This window comes from Canis lupus, chromosome 7 (genome assembly GCF_011100685.1).
Source record: "Canis lupus familiaris isolate Mischka breed German Shepherd chromosome 7, alternate assembly UU_Cfam_GSD_1.0, whole genome shotgun sequence".
NCBI classification, from domain to species: domain Eukaryota; kingdom Metazoa; phylum Chordata; class Mammalia; order Carnivora; family Canidae; genus Canis; species Canis lupus.
The window spans coordinates 2,851,097-2,875,548 of record NC_049228.1 but is presented as its reverse complement, the minus strand read 5'-3'; the positions used below and the strand labels follow the sequence as shown (position 1 = coordinate 2,875,548).

Here is a 24,452-nt window from a genome sequence, read left to right as displayed (position 1 = left end):
AGGGAGTGAATTCACAAGCCTCTGTCATAATTCCCTCTACACCATTCCCAACCCCTCCTCTTCTGTGCATGGTCGCCTCAGAGGGAAATAAAACCACAGCTGGGCCTTAGTGGTGGGCACTGGAGGTCTGTAATGAAAATATTCTTTCCTCATTATTACTTCCGGAGACCAAGGAGTCCAATGGCGAGACTTTCAAGCAGAAAGATGGAGATCTGATCTGCCATTGAATTACCATTAGTGCTCACCTCCGTCAAGCCTTTGGTTTCTTCTGCTGTACAAGGGTAGGGAGTAAACCAAACATTCTCAGAGATCCCCCATAATTTTGACATTTTCTGACTAGATTGCTCTCCATTCTAGACAAGCTGGTTTTCCACACTACCCATCAAGTTATACAAAGGAAGGAATTCTTATAAGTGACAGAACTTAGATTTCAGGTCAAAATTGTTGTTAAAATTAAGAACGGCTCTCCGTGAACTGAGATAAAGCAAGCACCACCTCTCAGTTTGATAGGACCAAAGTGACTCCCTCCATGATAAACTCAAATCAAAAGCATAAAATTTTTTTAAGTTAAATTTAAAGCTTCTTGGCCAATCCTGTTCCTGCATTGGGGCCCCTGGCTGGATCAGTCAGTAGGGCCTGCAACTCTTGATCTTGGGGCTGTAGGATTGAGCCCCACATTGGGTATAGATTACTTAAAAATTTTTGATCTTCAAATTCCTGTTACTATATTATTGAGTCGTTCAAACACTTAAAAAATAAAATGTGTTGATGAGATCCCAGATAAAGATGCCTACTGCATAAAGACAGGCGGTGCCACTCCTTCCCATTTATTCTCCGCTGGCATTTACAGGCGGGCCCACCCTTACCCAGCCAGAAACATACCCCCGGAGACTTTATCTTTGCCCCGACTTTATTTTCTTCTTTAGTACTTATCATCATCTAACATAAGACATATTTTATTTACTTAACTCATTCTCTCCTTCTAGGAAAGCAGAGTTTTGTCTATTTTATTCATTACTGTATTTGTTACATTTGGAAGAGTACCTAGCACTGGATGGATGGATAGTAAGCACTCAACATTAATTTGCTGAATGCATAAATAAATATTATAAATATTATTTAGTGTCTTTCGCTGTAACAGCTGCCACTTTTAAATGAGTGGCCTCTGGGGCAGCCCTGGTGGCTCAGTGGTTTAGCACCTGCCTTCAGCCTGGGCATGATCCTGGAAACCCGGGATGGAGTCCCACGTCGGGCTCCCTCCATGGAGCCTGCTTCTCCCTCTGCCTGTGTCTCTGCCTCTCTCTCTCTCTCTCTGTGTCTCTCATGAATAAATAAATAAAATCTTTTAAAATAAATAAATAAATAAATAAAAATAAAAAACCTGATACATGAATTTGTTATCAATGGTCACAGGTTTCCTCTGGAAGGTCAATAGTAAGAGATTAGGAGTGCAAGAGATGGGGACGCCTGGGTGGCTCAGAGGTTAAGCGGCTGCCTTCCGGCTCAGGGCGTGATGCTGGAGTCCTGGGGATCAAGTCCCACATCGGGTTCCCAGCGTGGAGCCTGCTTCTCCCTCTGCCTATGTCTCTGTTTCTGTCTCTGTGTGTGTCTGTCATGAATAAATAAATAAAAAATCTTAAAAAAAAAAAAAAAGGAGTGCAAGAGATGTATTGGTGACTAACACCCATACAGAAAGAAAATCAGAGGAAGCCAGATGGGCAGAGCTAAATGTCAGACTGAGACATACACTTGGCAATGTCTCTGTCAGCCCAGCAGGGAGTATAGAGCAAAGATTTCCCAGTAAACGGGCTTCATGTTGGGCAAAATTGTTGGACCTCCTATGCCTTGCTTAGACATTGGTGGAGATCCCTCCAAGAAGAGTATGACCTCAGCTTGAAAGCTGAGGCCAGGGGCAGTTGGGTGGCTCAGTGGTTGAGCACCTGTCTTTGGCTCAGGTCATGACCCCGGGATCCAGCCCCCCATACAGCTCCATGCTCAACAAGGAGCCTCCTTCTCCCTCCCCTTCTGCTTCCCCTCAGCTCATGCTCCCTCTCATTCTCTCTTAAATAAATAACTAAAAATCTTTTTTTTTTTAATGGGCTCCAAAAATAGTATAAGCTTTAATAACATCAGTAATAGTATATATTAAGACAAGATGTATTAATATACTATCAACAATATATAATGCCAATATTTATCGATAACATCATGTATTAAGTGTATTTCTCCCAAGGTGACTATTGTTAAGGAGAGGGTATTCAAAAAAAAAAAAAAAAAAAGGAGAGGGTATTCATTATTTGAATACATCAGTTCTGGCATATTTGGTTTTCAAAAACTTATATTTTTAAATTTTATTTATTTATTCCTGAGAGACACAGAAAGAGAGGTAGAGATACAGGCAGAGAGAGGAGAAGAAGGCTCCCTGCAAAGAGACTGATGTGGGACTCGATCCTGGGAATCCAGGATCACACCCTAGGCCAAAGGCAGACGCTCAACTGTTTAGCCACCCAGGTATCCCTGGTTTTCAAAAACTTATAACCATATGACTTTGGAATCATTACTCCTACATATACAGGATATTGATTTCTTTTTCATTTTATTAACATCAGTTTTCAGGATTTCTTTTTTTTTTTTTTTTTCAAATTTATTTATTCATGAGAGACACAGGCAAAGGAAGAAGCAGGCTCCCTGTGGGGAGCTTGACGTGGGACTCAATCCCAGGATCCCAGGATCATGACCTGAGTGGAAGGCAGACGCTCAACCACTGAGCAAGGCACCCAGGTTCACAATTTCTAGGATTTCTAAATGGACTACTTTTTTTTTTTAAGATTTTGTTTACTTATTCATGAGAGACACAGAGAGGCAGAGACACAGGCAGAGGGAGAAGCAGGCTCCATGCAGTGAGCCCGATGTGGGGACTCGATCCCGGGTCTCCAGGATCACACCCTGGGCCAAGGGCAGCACTAAACCCCTGAGCCACCCGGGCTTCCCTAAATGGACTACTTTTTTTTTTTTTTTAAAGAAAGATTTTATTTTATTTATGTATTCATGAGAGACACACAGAGAGAGAGGCAGAGACACAGGCAGAGGGAGAAGCAGGCTCCATGCAGGGAGCCTGATGTGGGACTTGATCCTGGGACTCCAGGACCACGCCCTGGGCCGAAGGCAGGCACTAAACCGCTGAGCCACCCAGGGATCCCCCCTAAATGGACTACTTTTGACTCAATATTTGTCTTTTAACAAATTATATAGGAATAGTAAGAGGTAAATTATTGTCCTAATATGCTAATATAATCTAATTTTTTTAATATAATCTAATTTGAACTCATGCAACCAAGACTCTGCAAAATGTCAATGACTTCACAGCATTTCAGTAAAATGAGTAAAATGAACAAATTCCATTAGATATAATGCAAAGAAAATGCCTGAATTTTTTGCTTTTACCATTTCGTGTGTATATTCTAATTGCAAACGATACATTTTAAAATGAGATTTGAGGGATGCCTGGGTGGCTCAGCGGTTGAGTGGTGGTCTCTGATCAGCGCGTGACCCGGGGTCCCCAGATCGAGTCCCACATTGGGCTCCCCGCAGGAAGCCTGCTTCTCCCTCTGCCTGTGTCTCTGCCTCTCTGTCTCTCATGAATAAATAAATAAAACCTTTAATAAAATAAAATAAAAATAAAAATACCTGTTCTTGTGAGGCTTATAATACAATGGAAGAAAGACATACCAAAAACGTAATGCGTGTAGAGATGCTATACTCTGTTTAAAGGTCACAAGTGCTAAAGGGCAAAATAGAACAGACGGGATATTGGGAGTGCAGAGGACGGGGCTGCATGTTTAAACAGGATAGTCAGGGTAATCCTCCTTGAAAAGTTACCCTTTGAGCAAAGATTGAAAGAAGTTGAAAAAACAAGCTGTGCAATTATCAAGGTAGGGCAGAGCTGCTGCAAAGGACCTGGTGCAGAAAGGGGCCTGGCCAGGGAGCAGCAAGGGGACCGGCGGCGGGACTGGGGCAGAGTGAGCAAGGGGGGAGAAGCACAGCAGATGAGGCTGGAGAGTGCGCGGTAGGATGAGAGGGGTCACAGACCCTATGAGACACTGTAGACCTTGGGCGTTTAGGGAGTGAGATGGTAGCCAGCGTCCAACAGAATGGCATGGTGTAGACATACACACATTTACCTAAGAACCAATCTGGTTATTTTCTTCCGAATATGTTGGATGAGGGGAGGAGACCAATTAGGCTGCTGTTAGAATAAACCAGATGAGATCTTGATGGTGCTTGGAGCAGAGATGGTAGTAAGGGTTGAGATTCTAGATACAGGGGCCCCTGGATGGCTCAGCGGTTGAGCATCTCCTGGCTCAGGGCGTGACCCTGGGGGCCTGGGATCAAGTCCCGCATCGGGGTCCCTCTGGGGTCCCTGCAGGGAGGCTGCTACTCCCTCGGCCTATGTCTCTGCCTTTCTCCCTGTGTCTCTCAGGAATGAATAAATAAATAATCTCCAAAAAAAAAAAAAAAAAGAGATTCTAGATGCATTTTGCAGATCAGGATCTCCCGACAGTTTGATGTATTAGTAGAGAAACAGGAGCGCCTGGTGGCTCAGTCGATTGAGCAATGGATGCTTGATTTTGGGTCAGGTCATGATCTCAGGGTCCTGAGAGCAAGCCCCGGGGTGGGCTCTGTGCTAAAGTGGATCCTGGTTAGGAGTCTCTCTCCCTCTCTCTTTGCCCTTCTCCCTCTCTAAAAAAAAGTTAAAATAATAAAATAGGCATTAAAAAGAAGAAGAAGAAGAAGAAGAAAGAAGAAGAAGAAGAAGAAGAAGAAGAAGAAGAAGAAGAAGAAGAAGAGGAAGAAGAAGAAGAAGAAGAAGAAGAAGAAGAAGAAGAAGAAGAAGAAGAAGAAGAAGAGGAAGAATAGGAAGAAGGAGAAGAGGAAGAAGGAGAAGAAGAGGAAGAAAGGAGGGCACCTGGGAGGCTCACTCAGTTAAGCATCTGCCTTCAGCTCAGGTCATGATCCCAGGGTCCTGGGATCAAGTCCCACACACATCGGGCTCCCTGCTCCACGGGGAGCCTGCTTCTCCCTCTCCCTCCACCTGCCACTCCCCTGCTTGTACTCGCTCTCTCTCTGTCAAATAAATAATAAAATCTTAAAAAAAAAAAAAAAAAAAGAAGAAGAGAAAGAGAGTCAATGGAGTCAATGATGTCTCCAAAGCCTTTGGTCTGAACAACTGAAAGGATGAGGTTATTATCAAGCGAGGAGGAGGAGGCTGAGAGTGGGTGGAGCCGGGGATATAAGGAACCTCCAGAATTCCATGTTGGATACACTAAGCAGGACTTTCCAGTAGAGAAGCTGAGTAGGCACTTTGGAATATAGGCCTTTTGGCCCTCCTCTGGGTGCGTCAGGGCCAACTCTCCCAGGACTGTCTTCTCTGAAGGAAAAAATCATATGGAAAGGTTTGAAAAACGTGTCTTTTAGATTTTTCTACGTTGAGGACCTGATGGCTCAGTCGGTTCAGCTCAGGTCATGATCCCAGGGTCTTGGGATCCAGCCCCACAAGAGGCTCCCCACTCAGGAGGGGAGTCTGCTTCTCCCTAGACTCCTCCCCCCCCTCATGCACTTGGTCTCTCTCTCTCTCTCTTAAATAAATAAAATCTTTAAAAAAAGATTCTTCTTCTACCCTTAATTTACTCAGCTGGTATTTAATTTATTGTATGTGTCACGCAGTCCTGAAGGTGCTGATCCCAATGCAAAAAAGAAAACAAAACTAAAGTCGGCCCTCACCAGACATATTTCATCTTGTCCAGCTCCATGATTCTGCAGAACGACGTGTCCAGAGGGAGAGCTAAAAATCTGAGCCTTCCCAAAGGCTAGTCCTTTGGGAATGAAAAACAAGGTTTTTCTGGTTTTCTGCTTGCTTGTCAACCATTCCTTGGAGAATGTGAGCCAGGTAGTCAGTGTGAGGGCTTTGTGGAGCATCAGCATGTGAGAAATCGAGATGGAACATAATTGTCACCAAATTGCCTTTTCTAGGGAACTCCCTGGAAGAAACAGCCAGAACGTGAGTTTTCTAGCTAAAAGGAAAAAAAAATGTTGCAACTACTCAAATCAATAAATGACTACCTCTATCATCCCTGTGGCCACATGTGTGGAAATCTCCTGGCAGCACAGCCAGTATTTGTGCTAACATTAGCATGCTCAAGGGGACTCAGAATGTGCTGTTTACGTGGTCAGGTCCCCTCGAAAGCCTCCCAGCACCCCCTCCCACCATCTCTTGGATGAGCTTGACACATCTGCAGGGTAAAGGAGAGAAGGCAAAGCCCTTTTTCCCCACAAGGACCAGGGCTGAAATGGTCTCTAGAACCACCTCCCCCAGGTGCTGCTCTACCACGTCTGCCTAGATTAACAAACAGAAGATTGAGTAAGAGAGGAAACCCAGTAGATTACACAGACAACCTTTCTGGATCTCGGGGCCCGAGTACTTGGTGTTCTCTCTGCCTGATATTCCCCGGGATATTTACTTAGCTGGCTGCTTCTCACCAAAGCTTCTGAAGCTCTTCAGCTCAGAAAGGCCTTCCTGGATCCCATCTTCTAAAGTAGGATGTGACATCCTGCAGCCTCTCAACAGTCCACAGTGACATAGCTGCCCTCCCGGTGTCACTGCAGGTGTCACTCTGAAATGATCCTGATTATTCAGTTTTCTTTTTTCAATCTCACTTGAATATAGGCTCCAAGAGGGCAAGCTTGTGTCGGTCGGCCTGACTCCCCACGACAGGGCCAGGGCCCAGGACGGTGCCCAACAGACACTTATTATCCGAGGAGCAAACGCTGGACCTGGATTATCTGGGTGGTGGTCCAGGGTGCCTGAAGCCTGAAGATCATTTTTCAATTGCTCCATGTCAATGGATTAAATCCCTTGAACAAATCAAAAGTAAGAATTGTGGCAAATATCCAGAGAATTCAGGTGCAAAAACCTTCTTTGACCTCAAATACCCATTTCAAGAGAAAGTCATCTTTCCAGTTCCTTTGGTTCTTGACTTGACTTTTTGTAAATCAGGCTATAAACAGCTTCTTTTCCACTGGAATAGATTTTCTCCTCCCTCAATAATTGGGAAGTTTTAAATTAGCAAAACTTCTAATGAATTATGGATATATGGGTAGACCATTTGGGGTTTTGTGGGGGTTTTTTTGGGGGGGGAGGGGTGTTTGGTTTTGTTTTTTTACTCCTAGAAAAGAATTAGACCAGAGAAGCCTTGGTTCTAGATTCGATTCAGCTGATTCTCAGTTATGAGATCCTGACTTTTCTGCACCTCAGTTTCCAATATTTTGAATGACAAGCTTTAGCTAGTATTAGGTAAAGTTTCTTCTTTAAAATATATGATTCTAAGAATTACATATTTTTCTACAATGCAAAGATGATTTATGAGAAAGATTCTATCTCATGGGGAGCCAGGGGTAAGATAGTTCTTTTTAAATCATTTCTTAAATACACTTACTCATCTGTTGAATTTTGTTCACCACAAAATATTGAAGATTTGTGTAAGTAATAACCTGAAAGGATTTTGTACATATTATTTACAAACCACAGTGCTTCAATTGGGTTAAAGAGTTAAATATACAATAACAATAGCTAATATTTATTTGCATAGATTGTACTATGTGTTTCAAAGTATCTTAATCCCTACATCAGCTTTATGAAGTAGGTAATCATATAATCATTGTACAGATGAAGAAACTGAGGCACAGAGAGGTTAATGGGGTCCAGGGCGATGGAACTTCCATCCTGGAACCTTGGCCTCGTTCATCCGTAACCTCACCAGGAAGGCTCAGGCGCTGGTGAAGCTGCTGTGACCTACTGGAAGCCTCGATTGGCCACATTTTGGCACTATGCCAGGGTTGAGCTGGTTCCTCCAACCCCTGCTAAGATCCTTACAGTTATTTAGAGTTTGAAAAAAGTAGTCAAGAGTGCTCAAATTGGTAGCTTCCAACAGCTCACAGTTAAGGAAGCTCTGAAAGGTTTGGTGGCCACCGAGGTGTGGATGTGGTTTGAGGTCGGCGAGATCATAGGCAAGCGTGGCATCATTGGCTATAATGTTTGAAGACCAATCTTTAACATCTCTTTCTATGTGGCTTATTATTTGAGTGTTCTCGGGCCATGTGTGATCAGACTGATATTTGAATAAAATAAGATAATGTATCAAAAAAAAGGGGGGGGGGTAATGGTCTCGCTGCGACTCACACAGCTCAGAAATGCCAAGTGAAGATTTGAACTGTATGCACAGCTCCAGGACTCACACACTTAATCACCAAGGTATACTGCCACTGAGTACAGGACTTTTCCAAATCCAGAATGGGGAAAGATAATGTAAGTATTAAAAAAAAAAAAAAGGAAGTTAACAAATGTTTTGATATGTAGATTCTACTTAAAAAATGAAAATGGAGAACTGAGTGGGAAAAATTAGAGAGGGAGACAACCATGAGAGACCCCTAACTCTGGGAAAGGAACTAAGGGTTGCAGAAGGGGAGGTGGGCAGGGAGATGGGGTGACTGAGTGACCACCGAGGAGGGCAATTGATGGGATGAGCACCGGGGGTTATACTATATGTTGCCAAATCGAACTTCAATAAAAAATAAATAAATAAATAAATAAATAAATAAATAAATAGCTCTATGTCAGAAAAGAGCATACATATTCATTTAAAAGGCAAATAATATCTTGGGAAAATACTTGCAACCTTTATGACAGACAGGCTTATGTCCCTTTTACAGAGAGCCCTTTAAATAAGAAAAAAGCTAGGGCAACTGGGAGGCTCAGTGGTTGAGCCTCTGCCTTGGGCTCCTGGGACCCAGTTCCTCATGGGGCTCCCCGCGGGGAGCCTGCTTCTGTCTCTGCCTCTCTCTCTCTCTCTCTCTCTCTCTGTCTCTCATGAATAAATAAAGTCTTTAAATAATAATAATAAATAAACAAGAAAAAAGCCAATACAAGACAAGAAAAATGAACAAAAGATATCAATATACAATCCAAAAAGAACACTGAATGAAAACAAAATTTGAAAGACTCTTCAAACTCTTGGCTATGAAATAAATGCAAATCAAAACAACAAAACAATGTTTTGCCTATAAAATTTATGTTTTTCACACTGGTATTTTTACTGAGGCAACTCATGGTAATACAAATTGGTACACCTTTCTTGATTTTTTTTTTTTTTTTTAGTGACTACCTGGAAAAATAATCATTCATGAATGTGGGAAAATATTGATAATTGTGAAAATCTTGATGATTTTTGAAACTCAGTGACAGGAATGTGGGGCATCATTGTATTGGACCTAACTTTTGTGTTCAAATTTTTTCATACAAAAATATTTTCAAGAAAAAGTTTTTAATTTAAAAATGTATAATACTTAAAGAAAAAACATTTAGTACTTTATAATGCAACTCAAAAAGCTTCTGTATAAGATTACTCCTCTTGTTCTTGTTTATAATAGCCCCCAAAACCTAACAATAGAAATGTGTTTTTAAAACAGTAGTGCGGGGATATGTGGGGGGGCTCAGTGGTTGAGCGGCCGCCTTTGGCCCAGGGTGTGATGCCCAGGTCCTGAGATCAAGCCCCCACATCGGGCTCCCTGCATGGAGCCTGCTTCTCCCTCTGCCTGTGTCTCTGCCTCTCTGTGGGTCTCTCATGAATAAATAAATAAAATCTTAAAAAACAGTAGTGCCAACTTGCTAAGATGAAATATTAAGTGACTATCAAAAACCATTTTTACAAAGAATGTTCCATGGCAGGAGAAGATATTCCTGGTAACATATCAAGTAAAAACAAACAGAAACCAAAGGATTTTGTGTTTCTCAAAAAGACATTTATGTCCCCAACAGGGCTGGAAGAAAAACATTCTCAAATTATATACAGATTTTCTTTGATGGTAGAATTATATTTTTTTATACTTTAAAGAATATTTTCTGTATCTTTTTAGCTCTTCAGATAGTCATGTTAGAGTGAGGGTAGAATGTAATGTAAACATTGAAGATGGGAGGTGGGGAAGCAGGAGCAAGAAAGAGGATCACAGGGCAGCCCGGGGAGGGCTAAGCAGTTGAGCACCTGCCTGCGGCCCAGGGCATGACCCCGGGTCCTGGGATGGAGGCCCACGTCGGGCTCCCTGCAGGAGCCTGCCTCTCCCTCTGCCTGGGTCTCTGCCTCTCTCATGAATAAGTGAATAAAATCTTTATAAAAAGAAAGAGAATCACAAATGAAACAATTCTCTAATTCTACTTGAGCCTATTTTTTTTTGTTTTTTTAATTTTTATTTATTTATGATAGTCACAGAGAGAGAGAGAGAGAGGCGCAGAGACACAGGCAGAGGGAGAAGCAGGCTCCATGCACCGGGAGCCCGACGTGGGATTCGATCCCGGGTCTCCAGGATCACGCCCTGGGCCAAAGGCAGGCGCTAAACCGCTGCGCCACCCAGGGATCCCTACTTGAGCCTATTTAGTTGGGTATCCCTGAAAGCGCTACTGCTGCGAAGAGATCTGTACCCTAAGCATGATCCCGGGGAGAGGGACACCACCTCGCAGCCACAGGCCCACGCCCTCCCTCGGTGGGGGGGCTCTCTCCGCATCAGGTGCTCGCATTCTGGAAGGAGCGGCAGGTAAGCAAGCCTGAAGCACCGGAGACCCCAACCTCTCGGGTAGGCCTGGGTCACCAGCTGCGCCCTGAGCCCAGGCAATGCTGTCCCACCCTCGCCCCAGGGTGAGTGCCTTATAAACAACAATAGTCTTTTTTTTTTTTTAATTTTATTTATTTATTCATGAGAGACAGGGAGAGAGAGGCAGAGGCCCAGGCCGAGGGAGAAGCAGGCCCCATGCAGGGAGCCCGATGTAGGCCTCGATCCTGGGATCCCCGGTCACGCCCTGGGCCCAAGGCAGCCGCTCCGCCGCTGAGCCCCCCGGGGGGGGGGGGGGGGCACAACAATAAACTTGCCAGCCGATGGGAGAAAGAATCACTCCTCCCGTTCTTTTCTTTTCTTTTCTTTTCTTTTCTTTTCTTTTCTTTTCTTTTCTTTTTTTTCTTTTTTTTTTAATGTTCTTTCAAAATGGAAAATCTGCATGGCCCAACTCAACAGCGTGTGTGCTGAGTACTTTTTCCTGTGGTGGGCCACCGAAGGTTCGGGTGTGAAGATAGACAAGCTGGCTACAGTTGTCTGATAAATGCTCCGCTTCTCCAGATGGAAGAAATTTGAGAAAATTCAACAGAGTGTCAAAATGTTTACGAGAAATATGAGATGAGAGAGTTCTGGGATACAGACCAGATAGACAAAATAAACGAAGTTAGTCCTTTGCCACCTCTGAGGTCTCATTACAAATCTTTTAACTCCCTGAACCGGGAGCCTGAATTTCCTCGACCAGCGGGGGAGCTGGGGTCTATCCAAAAGCATACACAAAAGGTGTCAGAAAAGCCTTGTCCCGAATGATGTAGGGCCTGCTATCTTCTCCTGGCCCTACACGTCCACCTGCTCGGGGCCCAGGTCCTTCCTTCTGCACCATCTTCTTGCCAAGGTAGTACCGTGCCTGCCCAGGTAGCGGGAACTCTGGAATCCGTAGCCTGCACAAGGCCATCAACTCGTACGAGGGGGGGACAAATAGACTTGGAGGTTGAGGTGATATATTTTATGGCCCATTTGAAGGGCGACAGCCCCGCTAATAATAGGAACGTGACTTTTGGGGATCCCTGGGTGGCGCAGCGGTTTAGCGCCTGCCTTTGGCCCAGGGCGCGATCCTGGAGACTCGGGATCGAATCCCACATCGGGCTCCCGGTGCATGGAGCCTGCTTCTCCCTCTGCCTGTGTCTCTGCCTCTCTCTCTCTCTCTCTCTCTCTGTGTGACTATCAAAAAAATAAATAAATAAATAAGGAACGTGACTTTTAGGATATAGCTATTCAAATTTTTTCTAAGTGTGTAGTATTAAAAAAAAAGTGTGTAGTATTAAATAAGAGGAGAAAAGAAGCAGAGAGATTTTAAATCACAGATGAAAAATCAAATTATTTAAACTTTTCTCCTAAGAAGTGTGCCTTTCCAAAGTTTGATCTTGTTTATCTTCATTTGAATTTTTAAAAGAAAGAAGCCTATGTAGGTGTATTGCTTACTTGTGTTCCTTTTTAAAATTTTTTTAAAAATATTTTATTTATTTACTCATGAGAGACACAGAGAGAGGCAGAGACACAGGCAGAGGGAGAAGCAGGCTCCATGCAGGGAGCCTGATGCGGGACTCGATCCCAGGACCCCAGGATCAGGCCCTGGGCTGAAGGCAAGAAGCTCACCCACTGAGCCACCCAAGTGCCCCTAAATCTTTTTTTAATAGCTTTAAAAAAAAATCTAGGTTTTAAGTTCACAGCAAAATTGAGCGGAAAGTACAGAGGTTGGGCGGACAGCCTCCCCCTTCACACATGCCAGCTTCCCCTATAATCAACACGCCCCCAGCAGTTAAAAATTGATGAACCCTCACCGACACATCATTATCACCCAGAATTTGTAGTTTACATTACAGTTCCCTCTCGGTGCTGTACATACATTCTATGGGTTTGAACAAACACGTCCCTGTATCCACAGTATAGTATCATACAGAACCGTTTCATTACCCCCCGGATCCTCTGTGCTCCTTTATTTTTTTTTTTTTAACTCTCTCGCGATGTTCAAAATCCAGATGAACCCTTCACTATAACTCTAGTTGAGAAACATGTAGTGGCAAAACCCCAAATGTATCTACAATGATATCCGCATTCAAATTTAAAGAGCTGTCGAGGGACGCCCGGGTGACTCAGCTGGTTGAGCATCTGCCTTCGGCTCCGGTCGTGATCTCGAGGTCCTGGGATCGAGCCCCATGTAGGGCTCCCTGCTCAGTGGGGAGTCTGCTTCTCTCTCTCCCTGTGACCCCGCCAACACCCCGTCTAATCTCTTCTATTCCAGTTGGTCTCAGCATCTCGCTCCCTGAACCCCCTTGTCTTTCTTCAGGCACATCTCACCTCAATGCTCTCCATTTTCCACCTCATTACCCATCCATCCCTTTGGAACCCAGCTGTGTCCTACCTTGTCTAGGAAGCTGCTGCAGATTGCTCCTATCAGCAATGAGTGTCTCCCCTCTGAACGCTCACTCAGTCACTTTTCCATTATTTGACTCTGATTTATTTATTTATTTTATTTTTTAAAAAGATTTTATTTATTTATTTGAGAGAGGGACAGAGCAAGCATGAACAAGGTGGGGGGGGTGGGCAGAGGGAGAGGGAGAGGGAGAAGCGGACTCCCTTCTGAGCAGGGAGCTGATGTGGGGCTTGATCCCAGGACTCTGGGATCATGACCTGAGCTGAATGCAGATGCTTAACCACCTCAGCCACCCAGGCGCCCCTTGACTCTGATTCATAAAACTGGTTTTTACTGCTGGTTAGAGTTTCAGATGCATAGGTCTTGTCTCCAAAACGGAAGTGTAAACAGCTCAAACACAAAAGTTCTGTTTCCCCTTCGAAGAAAGCAGAGTTCCATGAATGGAGATGCAGTTCATTGAACTCTTTGCATTTCTGACTAAATGGCATCAAACCAAGTCCATGGTAGCCATCGTAAGAAAGTACGTAGGGTCAGAGGACCACGACTCTTTCTACGTCAACTGAACCAGAACAAAACCGTAAAACTGGTTCAGTTCTATTCACTAAGGCTTATCCAGATTTATCTCCAAGCAAAGCTTTCCAATCAAGAAACAAGTACACTGACTTCACGTTCACTAGATGATTCAATGGCTTATGGCGAACCAGACTAGCCTCCCCCCAAACTCCACACTCCACTGGTTCACCATGTTTCTTCACAGATAATTGGAATTTATGTGACAAACAAATTATTGGCTCTAGCGTATATTTCCTCTGAAACCACCCTGCCCTGATGTGCCTCGGGGAAAGCCAGCTCCTGGTCCTTATAGAAAATAAAGTACCTTCAAATACTTCTGTACAAACAAATAGGTATTTCAGCATCATTTCTCACGGAGTTCTGTAGATGTGGGAACAATCATAACACGAGAGGACTAAACTGAGAAAGGTGTGTTTGTGTAATGAGAACAACCTGTCTTGGTTGACATAAGGTTAAAAGCTGTTTTAGTGCTGTTGTTAGAAACCCCAACACACCCTCTTCTTTTTCAAGCCCATCCCTTAGGAAAGAAGAAAATATGGTTGGTGATCATTAGCCAGTTTTATTTTATTTACTAAGATAAGATTTATAGCTCTCAAGTGAGACTAAACTTTTGTGCACTACCCACAATTACCTTGTGACACAGGGTGACCAGTTTCTTTGTAAATGTTGGACTCTCCCAAGACAGTGAGAATTCCTGGGTATCAGTTGGCCCACTAACCCCACAGAAATGGTCAAATCACAGCTCATGACTGATTAGAACAGTCACATAACCGAAGGTATTGTGGGGGAAATAGGTTATCTAAGACAATGGAAAAAGGAAGATTATTTTTAAGTGGTATTGAGATAGCTAGATAACTCTACAGACAGGAAAAAGGAGGCCAGGCAATGATTTATATTAATGCATGAAATCAAACACCAAAACAGAGTACACTGAATAGTTTTGAAACTCACAATCTTTATCCAAATTTTCCCAAATAAAAAAAAAATTCTATCCTAAGAAATACTTTAAAGGTTTGCATAGAAACATAAATATGTATGATCTTAGAACCTAATCATTCTTGTTGTTCCATTTGTGCCAATGCATTTAAAAATTAACTGGAATAGCGTTTGAAGGACTCACAAAATGTCTTAAATTTAAGTAAAACCTCTATTAACTGCTAAAATAATGTGAGTTTGAAGTGCGAGTTGCTGGAGAACATTCCAGCCCAGTCTTCCAAGCACAAGATATTTGCAAAGAACCAGCATATCATTTACTGCCCTTTACAGGGAAATCTTGGCTTTGAATTGCTGTAAGAGATGACCTACTGCGTGTCTAACATCACTCAACAGAGCATTTTTTTATCACTTGATAGACAATTGACCTCTAGAATCCACGAAGGGAAAAATGGCAGCAACAGTATAAACACAGTATTTTCCCTTTTTTTTTTTTTTTTTTGCGTAATATATATACCAAAGAGCCTCCAAAATTACCTTATGAATTTCTAGAACGCAGTGCTCAAAATCCAATCAAAATCATCATATGCTGGATCTCCTTATACTGGAAGAACAAATTCTCACCAAATTTGATTCCAGTTTTAGATATATAACTTTTTTTTAAGGTTTTATTTATTTATTTATGAGACACAGAGAGGCAGAGACACAGGCAGAGGGAGAAGCAGGCTCCCAGTGGGGCGCTTGAGGCGGGACTTGATCCCGGGACCCCAGGATCATGCCCTGGGCCCAAGGCAGACGCTTAGCCACTGAGCCACCCAGGGGTCCCCATGGAGGTATATTTTCTTACTATGGAGCAATTTTTCCAAAAATATTTTTTTTCATTAACAGTCCTTATGATATTGCTCTGTTCTCGTCAGACTGGAATTTGCATCCACTATGGAATTTTCAAATTTGAACTGGTTTTAATGTTCCTGTTTGGTCTTCATTCTGGGGAGTGACTGCAGATACTCACGATAAAGGGAGGGTACAGACTCATTATAAAAAGTTTTTGTTGCCTTGCAGATCATTCATCTATTTATTGAACAAATATTTACTGAGCGCTTCTGCTAAGTCGGTGCGCTGGTTTGGGAGATACTATGGGCGCGAAAGCACAAACCCTGATTTTCCAGGAATTTTTCTAGTTCAGTAGAAGATTTGGGGCAAGTTAACAGGCGGTTTATCAGAAATGAGAGGTCACTGGAAATGGAATGCCCTCGAAGATGCGGGGCAACCCTAGCTAGAAGGAGATCCTCGGTGGGTGCCCGGGGCTGGGCGGTGGAGCATCTGCCTCGGGCCCAGGCCATGACCCCGGGGTCCCAGGATCGAGTCCCACGTCGGGCTCCCTGCAGGGAGCCTGCTTCTCCCTCGGTCTGGGGCTCGGCCTCTCTCTCTCTGTCTCTCAGAAATAAATAAATAAAATCTTTTAAAAAATGCAGGTAAACCCTCTGTCCTCTTCCACAGCACTCGGCCGCTGCTGCCTGCACACGCTCTCCAGCGCGTGTCCTCCCCTCCTGCTCCAGCCCTGGCTGTTTGAGGGCAGGGACTTTCGGTCTTCTTAATCCCTGTGTCCGCCCTTACCCTGAATCCCGTTCCAAGCAAGGAACAGCCACTCAGTAAGTGCTTCTGGGATGAAAATGTTCTCTCTTGCTCATAGCATTTGCTTCATCCAGAAAAATATTCCCCCAGGGAATCCCAGCTTCACTGTAAGCAGCAGCTCATGACCTCAGAAGAGAAGATAGGCCTAAGCACGCACTCGCACCACCATCATTCATCAAGGAGTTAGAATCTGGGAACAAAATTCCCAAAAGTGCTCCTGAGCAGACACGGTTTAAACAAGGGGATTCTCCCGTAAAGGACCCACCTGTAGTCCCTTTTGTAGGGAGCTTAGAGCCCAGGGGAGGAGCCAGGAAACAAACGCAGATTCAAACTCCAAACGTGCTCAGTGACGTCTCTTCTCCTCCAGGCCCGGACCTGGACCCACTGGCTCCTCTGACGGAGAGGGAGGAGCAGAAGCAGGTAGGAGGAAGCTCCGTGGGGGAAGCACCGAGCTGGGAGGCTGGGAGGCAGGCTTCAGCCATTGGGCCACCTGTTGCCCCCTCCTTGGGGTTTGCCGGCATTGGCCCGAGCTCCTTAAGAATATTTACAAATCAAAGGCTGCTCCCAGAGCAAAGTCCTAATATTGCATTCAACCAGATTTGGAATTTCTAGAGTATTGCCGTCCCATAAACCAGAAAACAGCTTTGCTTTGCATTCCATCTCTTAGATTCCTGTTTAATGGCCTTCCAGAGGAGCTTTAGAAAGTCAGAAGCAGCCTGCCCAATTTTATTCATGCCGGTTTTATTGGCTTTCTCCGGAGAACTTTCAAGTCTATGCCAGTCTTAGGCAAACCGCTGTCTTGGTTCAAGTGTGGTGTGTGGCCTCTAGTGAAGCACAGATGGTGGCTTCCGGCGGGTAGGCTGGCAGTCCCAACTTCACACTGAAGCTAGTTCTCTGTGTTCCATTAATCATCCTAAGGCTTTCCAGGCGTTACATTGGAGGCTACCCTCTCGATTAATAGGCTTTTAGCAGAATGAACAAATCAACCGAATTTTAATGAAACGGGAGTCCGTGGGGGCGCCTGGGTGGCTCAGTGGTTGAGCTTCTGGGGCTCCCCGCAGGGAGCCTGCTTCTTCCTCTGCCTGTGTTTCGGGGTCTCTCGTGAATAAATAAATAAAATCTTTAAAAAAAAAAAAAAAGGATTTGAGGATCCCTGGGTGGTTCAGCGGTTTAGCGCCTGCCTTTGGCCCAGGGCGCGATCCTGGAGTCCCGGGATCGAGTCCCACGTCGGGCTCCCTGCATGGAGCCTGCTTCTCCCTCTGCCTGTGTCTCTGCCTCTCTCTCTCTCTCTCTCTCTCTCTCTCTGTCTAAAATAAATAAATAAATAAATAAATAAATAAATCTTAAAAAAAAAAAGGATTTGAATCCATATCATTGTGACTGAAAAACCCATGCTCTTTGCTCAGCTTTACTTCATAAAGGAAAAGTTGGACACAGTGAGTAACGGCTGGCCTCCACGCAGCTGCTGGAGTAGGTCCGTAAAGATGGCAAGAATAAAATCAGCCGCCGCCGTCACCATTGGCATCTGCTACGTTCAACCTGTGTTCTGTTTCCTCACCTTGGGCCCAGCGGCACCACAGTCATCCCTTCCTCTGCACACCCCCTCAGGCCTTGTCCTTTCTCCGCTGTCATTCAGGAGGTGTCATTCATGTGGGGAGTCCCTTGAGCCATTCTCCCTGGACACACTCAAGCTCTTCCAGAGAGGCTGGGTCTAGTTCATCCTTGTTCCCCCAAAGCACTTAGCATAGAGAGGAGCTCACCACACTCATAAGAGGCTGTTTCATCTTCTAAGTATCTCAAAGAAAAAAATCAGACCTAAATGGAACCCTCGAAGCCCATGGATATCACCACATATATCATGGTCTCCCATGTTGGATGTCACACCAATGCCTATTGTTTCCAGACATTGGAACACAACTAATTTGTATATGTTTTATTTTTTTTAATTTTATTTATTCATGAGAGACACACACAGAGAGAGAGGCAGAGACACAGGCAGAGGGAGAGGGAGAAGCAGGCTCCATGCAGGGAGCCCAACGTGGGACTCGATTCCAGGTCTCCAGGATTTGGCCCTGGGCTGGAGGTGGTGCCAAACCGCTGAGCCACCCAGGCTGCCCTGTATATGTTTTAAAGTAATCTCTACACCCAACATGGGGCTCAAACTCACCAAACTGAGCTTAAGAGTCAAGAGCTCCAACCGACTGAGTCAGCCAGGTGACCCGAAAAGACAGCTGATATTTACTGAGCACCCACTGTGCCATCACTTTGGGAAGTGATACTCACTGTCCGATGTAATTCTCACCACAACCCTATGATGTGAGACTATCACTGACCCATCTCACGAATGAAAGAACTGGAACTGAGAAGTATCAGTGGTAAGTAAGGCCGCTATTTAAGTCCATACTCTTTCCTCACAATGGTGGACAGTGTAGACAGGTCTCCCCGATGTTTCCCATCCACCTACATCCTAACTAACCTTCAAGTCCCAATTCAAGGCTGAGAGGCTGTTAATGCCAGACTCACACGTCATAGTGTTCAGTATTGTTTCATGGGCTCACCTCCCTTTAACTAGATTCCGAATTCCTTAAAGACAGGGTGCATCGCTCACTCAGAGCAGTTGGCAGAGTGATAAACACACAGTGGACGCTCTGCAAAATGCTTACGGGATCAATTACTACTTTTACTTTTTTAATTTATTAATTTTTTTAAAGTAGGCTCTACAACCAACAAGGGGCTAGAACTTGCAACTCCAAGATCAAGAGCTGCATGCTCTACTAACTGAACCAACCAGGCGCCCCTCGACTACTACTTTTTTTTAAGATTTTATTTATTTATTCATGAGAGATACACACAGAGAGGAGAGAGAGTGAGGCAGAGACACAGGCAGAGAGAGAAGCAGGCTCCATGCAGGGAGCCTGATGCGGGACTCGATCCCGGGACTCCAGGATCAGGCCCTGGGCCGAAGGCAGGCGCTAAACTGCTGAGCCACCCAGGCATCCCTCGACTACTACTTTTAAGCACTCAGAGTAGCATGGCTCGAAGTCAGGCAGTGCTGTGTGGTGGGAAAACAAACAAACAGAGGCTTTAGAGCTAGACATGCCTCGAGTGACTCTGGTTCTTACTACTTGAGTAAACTTGGGAATTCACTTACATTCTCTGAGACTCAATGTCTTCATTTGCAAATGATATAGATACATGCCTTACTTAGGCCATTGTAAAAGTTAAATTATTAAATGAGAACATAATCCCAAATACATACCATGATGCCTAACCCCTCCCAGGTGCTCACTAATACAGTTAATGTAGATTCCTAAAGCCCAGTAGTAATGACTAGGATAGGCTAGATCACGCTGCAGCGTCAAACAAGATTATGATCTTGGTGTGTTAACACGATGGTGATTTATTTCTCACTGCCTGAAATACCTGGTTAGTATCTCAGTGTCTGGGTGACTTTCCAGGGACAACTGTTTTCAGTGCAACAACTTAACTGTCCAGGTGGAAATAAGCACCACCATCTTGTATCATCTGGAAAGCACAGCTTCTTTGGTTAATGACAACTAAACCAATGTTTTGTCTCAGAAGTAACACGTAATTGTCATTTGTGTTTGTATTTTGTTGGTCAAAGAATTTCGCATGGCCATGCCCAATTTGTAGAAGACAGGGCAATACAGGGCAGCCCGGGTGGCTCAGCAGCTTAGCGCCGCCTGCAGCCCAGGGCATGATCCTGGAAACCCAGGATCGAGTCCCACGTCGGGCTCCCTGCATGGAGCCTGCTTCTCCCTCTGCCTGTGTCTCTGCCTCTCTCTCTCTCTGTCTCTCATGAATGGATAAATAAAAAAATTTTTTAAAAAGATTGAGGAAATTTAAAAAAATAAAAAAAATAAAAAAGACTGGGCGATACAATCTTCCCGTAGGCATGAAAACGCTGCTAAGCAGCTGCCGTAGCACACTAGACAGGAAGTTACTTCATACTGAAAGAATTAAAGTGGGACTTTCTACCAAAACAGAGGAAGAGCAAACATACTACAATGCACACTCTTTACTACCTTTGGGGTGGAAAAGGCACTGAAATGAGAGATAGGTGGTTTGGTTTTATTCCCAGTTCACATACTATCTGGGTGTACATTGCTTGCGGATCATGTTATTATTTGTGCTTTGTTTCCTTATGCAGAAAAAGAGGAAGAGATAAAGCCTATGCCCAATGTTTTGTTCAGATCAAATAGGTTTGAACATTTTATTTATTTATTTATTTATTTATTTATTTATTTATTTATTTAAGATTTTATTTATTATGAGAGACACACAGAGAGAGGCAGAGACACAGGCAGAGGGAGAAGCAGGCTCCTTGTGGGGAACCTGATGCGGGAGTCGATCCCAGGACTCCAGGATCACTCCCTGCACCAGAAGGCAGACGCTTAACCTCTGAGCCACCCAGGCGTCCCAGGTTTGAACATTTTAACCAAAATTGAATTTTAAGTGAAAAACTTGAGCAGTTCAGTGAATTCACCTAATTGTCCTAAACTCTTCAGGATGGACGTTTATTTATAGGAGTAAAAAAGCAAAAATGAAATAAAGAGAAGGAGAAAAAAGCCCAGACACCTGACTCAAGTGGCAAGTTCTGGTTATTATTTGATAAGGTTGAACAGTAACAGTAGTGAGAAAGAGCGTGCTCTGAGTTGATTGCTTCCACTCGGCCACACAGTAAGATTCCCATAGCTGAAACTCTCAGGCCCAGCTGAAAGGGTCTTGCTACTTAATCATGGAAGCTCTTTTTGTCTTCCCTGCCATCTCTGCTGGGTGTGGGATTAGAAATGCAACCAGAAACTCTTCCTGGGATCATTTACTGCTACTTCCAAGCAACAAGAACTTTATTGCTAATAAAAAGTACAGTCTGGAAAGACCTGATTTCTTCTCACCACATGCCTTCATGTGTCTTAAGGCTGACACTGAGGGAGATAAATAAAGGTGTTGCCCTTGACAAAATTCTAAGGACATCCAGGGTAGGACAAGTCTTATCTCCACAGTCCGCATCTTCCATCCCCTACTCTCTCCCAAATAGTCTTCTTCCCGGCAAGTAAACCTCAGGTCCTGGAATCAGACCACCTGATGACTAGTTTCATTACTTACTTGTTCTGTGACCTTAGGTAAGTTGCTTAGATCTCTGAGCTGAAGTTCCCTGTCCTGTAAAACAGAATAATAACGGTACTTACCTCATAGGGATGTTGTGATGTAAAGATTGAATTGACCTTGTCAACTATGTCTGGTATATAGTAATGATCGAGAAATGTCTACTCTTATAATTATCAATAGTGGTAGTAGCAAGGGGCGCCTGGGTTTTCAGTCAGGTAAGCATCCTACTCTTGATTTTGGCTTAAGTCATGATCTCGGGGTCATGGGATTGAACCCTATGTAAGGCCCTAAGCATTACAGACACTACAAAGAAATATAGATCAGAGTCCTTTTCCTTGAAAGGTTCACAGATGGCACAGGCGTTCTTAAGGAATTCAATTTTAGGGGTGCCTGGTTGGCTCCATCAGAAGAACGTGCAACTCTTGATCTCAAGGTCATGAGTAAGCCCCACAATGAATGTAGAGATTACTTAAATAAATAAATAAATTTAAATATTCAAGAATAAATAACAGTAAGAAAGAAAAAAGGAAAGAAAAAAAAGAGTAACAATTCAAGATACCAGCAAAAAAAGAAACACGGGCACATTATATAGTTAAATTGCTAGATAAGAGGCATGTATACAATAAATTTGTAAAAATACTGATGGAGGAGATTAAATAATTTGATCAAAATCAGCATGTATATTTGTGAATCACAGAATTCACTTTAAAAGTCATTACTCAGGAACTGCCTAATGGCTCAGGAAGTGAAGTCAGGATTGGAACCAAGAGACCGTTTTGCTGACTCCTGGATCGTGCTGAACCTATCAGTTAGTCTCACTGTGTTTCTATTTCTTGATCTGAAAATTGAGGCCAGTAGGTTAAACCAGCCTACAGATAGATTCTGAAGAATAATTAATCTACCAGAAGGATAGGAAAAGGCTTTTCTAATGTTATAGAAAAAAAAAAGTTATTCTATAGAATGAGTTGCTATAGAAATAGCATGTGGAAATTAAACCCCAATAAAAAAAGCGAAAAGTAGAAAGTATGGAAAACCTCAGATGAAGTCCTATGTTACCGACAGTGTAGGTGCAATCCAAATAGGGTTCGTTTCACAGCTTCAATAGGACAGTCCCCCTATTTTGGACAAAATATCATTAAAATTAATTAAGCATGCCACATTACCAGATTGTATAGTTTTCTGGAAGCAACCATTGTTTTGGATTACTGCTAAATTAAAAATAGAAGAAAAAATACATAAAGATAATTATGAATCTGAGGGGGCAAGATTTTGGTCACCTTCTTTGGTCTTTTAGATGACAAGAGAAAACTATGTATCGTTTGTGGTTTTTAACTCCCCAAGGCCCACAAGGAAAGGCCCAGAAGAGAGATACCTAACATCAAATCATGTCTTAATGGACACTAAATAGTGGCATAGATTGTGGGTTTCTACTCAATGAATATAAGATATTGCCACAATTTAATTTTATTCTCAACCAAACCAACTTTAGAAAACTTTATGTTTTTCAAGGACACTGGAATGTCAGCTAAACAGTGTTATCTGACATGGTCGGGCGAAGGCAAATTATCTGCTCAGACTAGGGGCATCCTAAACATCAAGTCCCAGTTCCTTAATAACCTAGTTCAACCTGAATCCTTTTCTTTGACACTCTAAGCAACCATTGGGAGCCTATATAATTGTCATCTTATAAAAGAATTCATTTACAGGTGGTTTGAAAGTTAATGGTTAAACCCATTGTTTGTGGTTCCATGAATATAGGTCACAATAGTAACAAGCCTTTAGACAGAAAGTACATAAAGAGGCAGTGAGCAGTTCAGGACCTTATTACAACATGTCTATCAAACCCAGAGGAACAAACAATGTGTCTGATTGATTTAAAAAAAAAAAAAAAAAAAGGTCTGGCAGACAGCTCTCATTGTGCCATGAGCCCCAAACTTTGCCTCAAATTAAAACTGGAAGTTTAAGCAAAAGCTTTCCTGACTCTACTCCCCAGGACCAGCTCCCTTTACGGCAAAAGTTCCAGTTACATTCAAGATTCTCGTCTTTCCTCTCATAGGTTCAGCTGCTGGTGACCCAGAAAGGTCTGTGTGCAAACAATGGTCCCAAAGATGGAAAGATCTATGGTGAACACAACAAGACCTACCCACCCTGCCTCCTACAACACACAACGTAAAAACTGCCTTTCACTTTTCCCAATTCTGTTCTGGTTAATCTCCTGTCTCATGTGGGAAAAGACAAATACTAACACTGCAAACGAACAATATCCATGATCTTTTGAGGATACTTTAGGGATAGGAATATAAGGTCTGAATAGGAATTTTTATTTCTTTTTTTTTTAATTTTTTTTTTTTTATGATAGTCACAGAGAGAGAGAGAGGCAGAGACATAGGCAGAGGGAGAAGCAGGCTCCATGCACCCGGAGCGCGACATGGGATTCGATCCCGGGTCTCCAGGATCACGCCCTGGGCCAAAGGCAGGTGCTAAACCGCTGCGCCACTCAGGGATCCCGGAATTTTTATTTCTTAAACTAATATCACATCTAATGTCTCTCATTACCAGTTATTTGGAATCTTTGAAGCCCGTAGGTAATATGATGTGGCTTTTATCACATTAAGTTATTGTCCCCCATGGACCATAAGGTGTTCCTTTGTTCTTCTTATTACCAGCACCTCATCTAGTGTGTGTCATTCAGGAGGTTGCTCAGTGAAAATCTGCAGGCTACACTGGTTTAAACACAGCTAGTCAAAAATTTCAGATTAAAGATACAAAGCTTGTATCAGATTGTAAAAGAATGTTTGAGATTCAAAAAAACGAAGGGAACACAATTGGAAAAGGTGAAAGCTTAATTAAAAGACTATATAGGACAATTCTAGCAATTGCATTTAAGATTTATAAAGCCTATGTAACTGAGACACAGACAGAAATTTGGTGCGGAATCCGGGAAATGCAAATCAAAACCACACTGAGATATCACCTTTTACCTGTCAGAATGGCCACAAATCAAAAAGACAAGAAATAACAGGTGTTGCTGAAGATGTGGGAAAAAAGGTACCCTGGTGCACTGTTGGTAGGAATGCAAATTGGTGGAGTCACT

At 43.3% G+C, this 24,452-nt stretch overlaps 2 long non-coding RNA genes and 1 pseudogene across 2 annotated transcripts; all 3 read left to right on the top strand.

Annotated features, from left to right (window-relative positions):
- The first annotated feature begins 5,235 nt into the window (after nucleotides 1–5,235).
- On the top strand, nucleotides 5,236–8,185 carry LOC100683120 (annotated as a pseudogene).
- A 2,230-nt stretch (nucleotides 8,186–10,415) lies between these two features.
- On the top strand, nucleotides 10,416–11,334 carry LOC111096856. The gene is made up of 2 exons (XR_005361562.1): nucleotides 10,416–10,641; nucleotides 11,116–11,334. It is a non-coding gene; the product is annotated as an uncharacterized LOC111096856 (long non-coding RNA).
- Nucleotides 11,335–16,093: 4,759 nt separating this feature from the next.
- Nucleotides 16,094–23,656, top strand: LOC111096855. The gene is made up of 3 exons (XR_005361561.1): nucleotides 16,094–16,245; nucleotides 16,596–16,648; nucleotides 23,415–23,656. It is a non-coding gene; the product is annotated as an uncharacterized LOC111096855 (long non-coding RNA).
- Nucleotides 23,657–24,452: the final 796 nt, after the last annotated feature.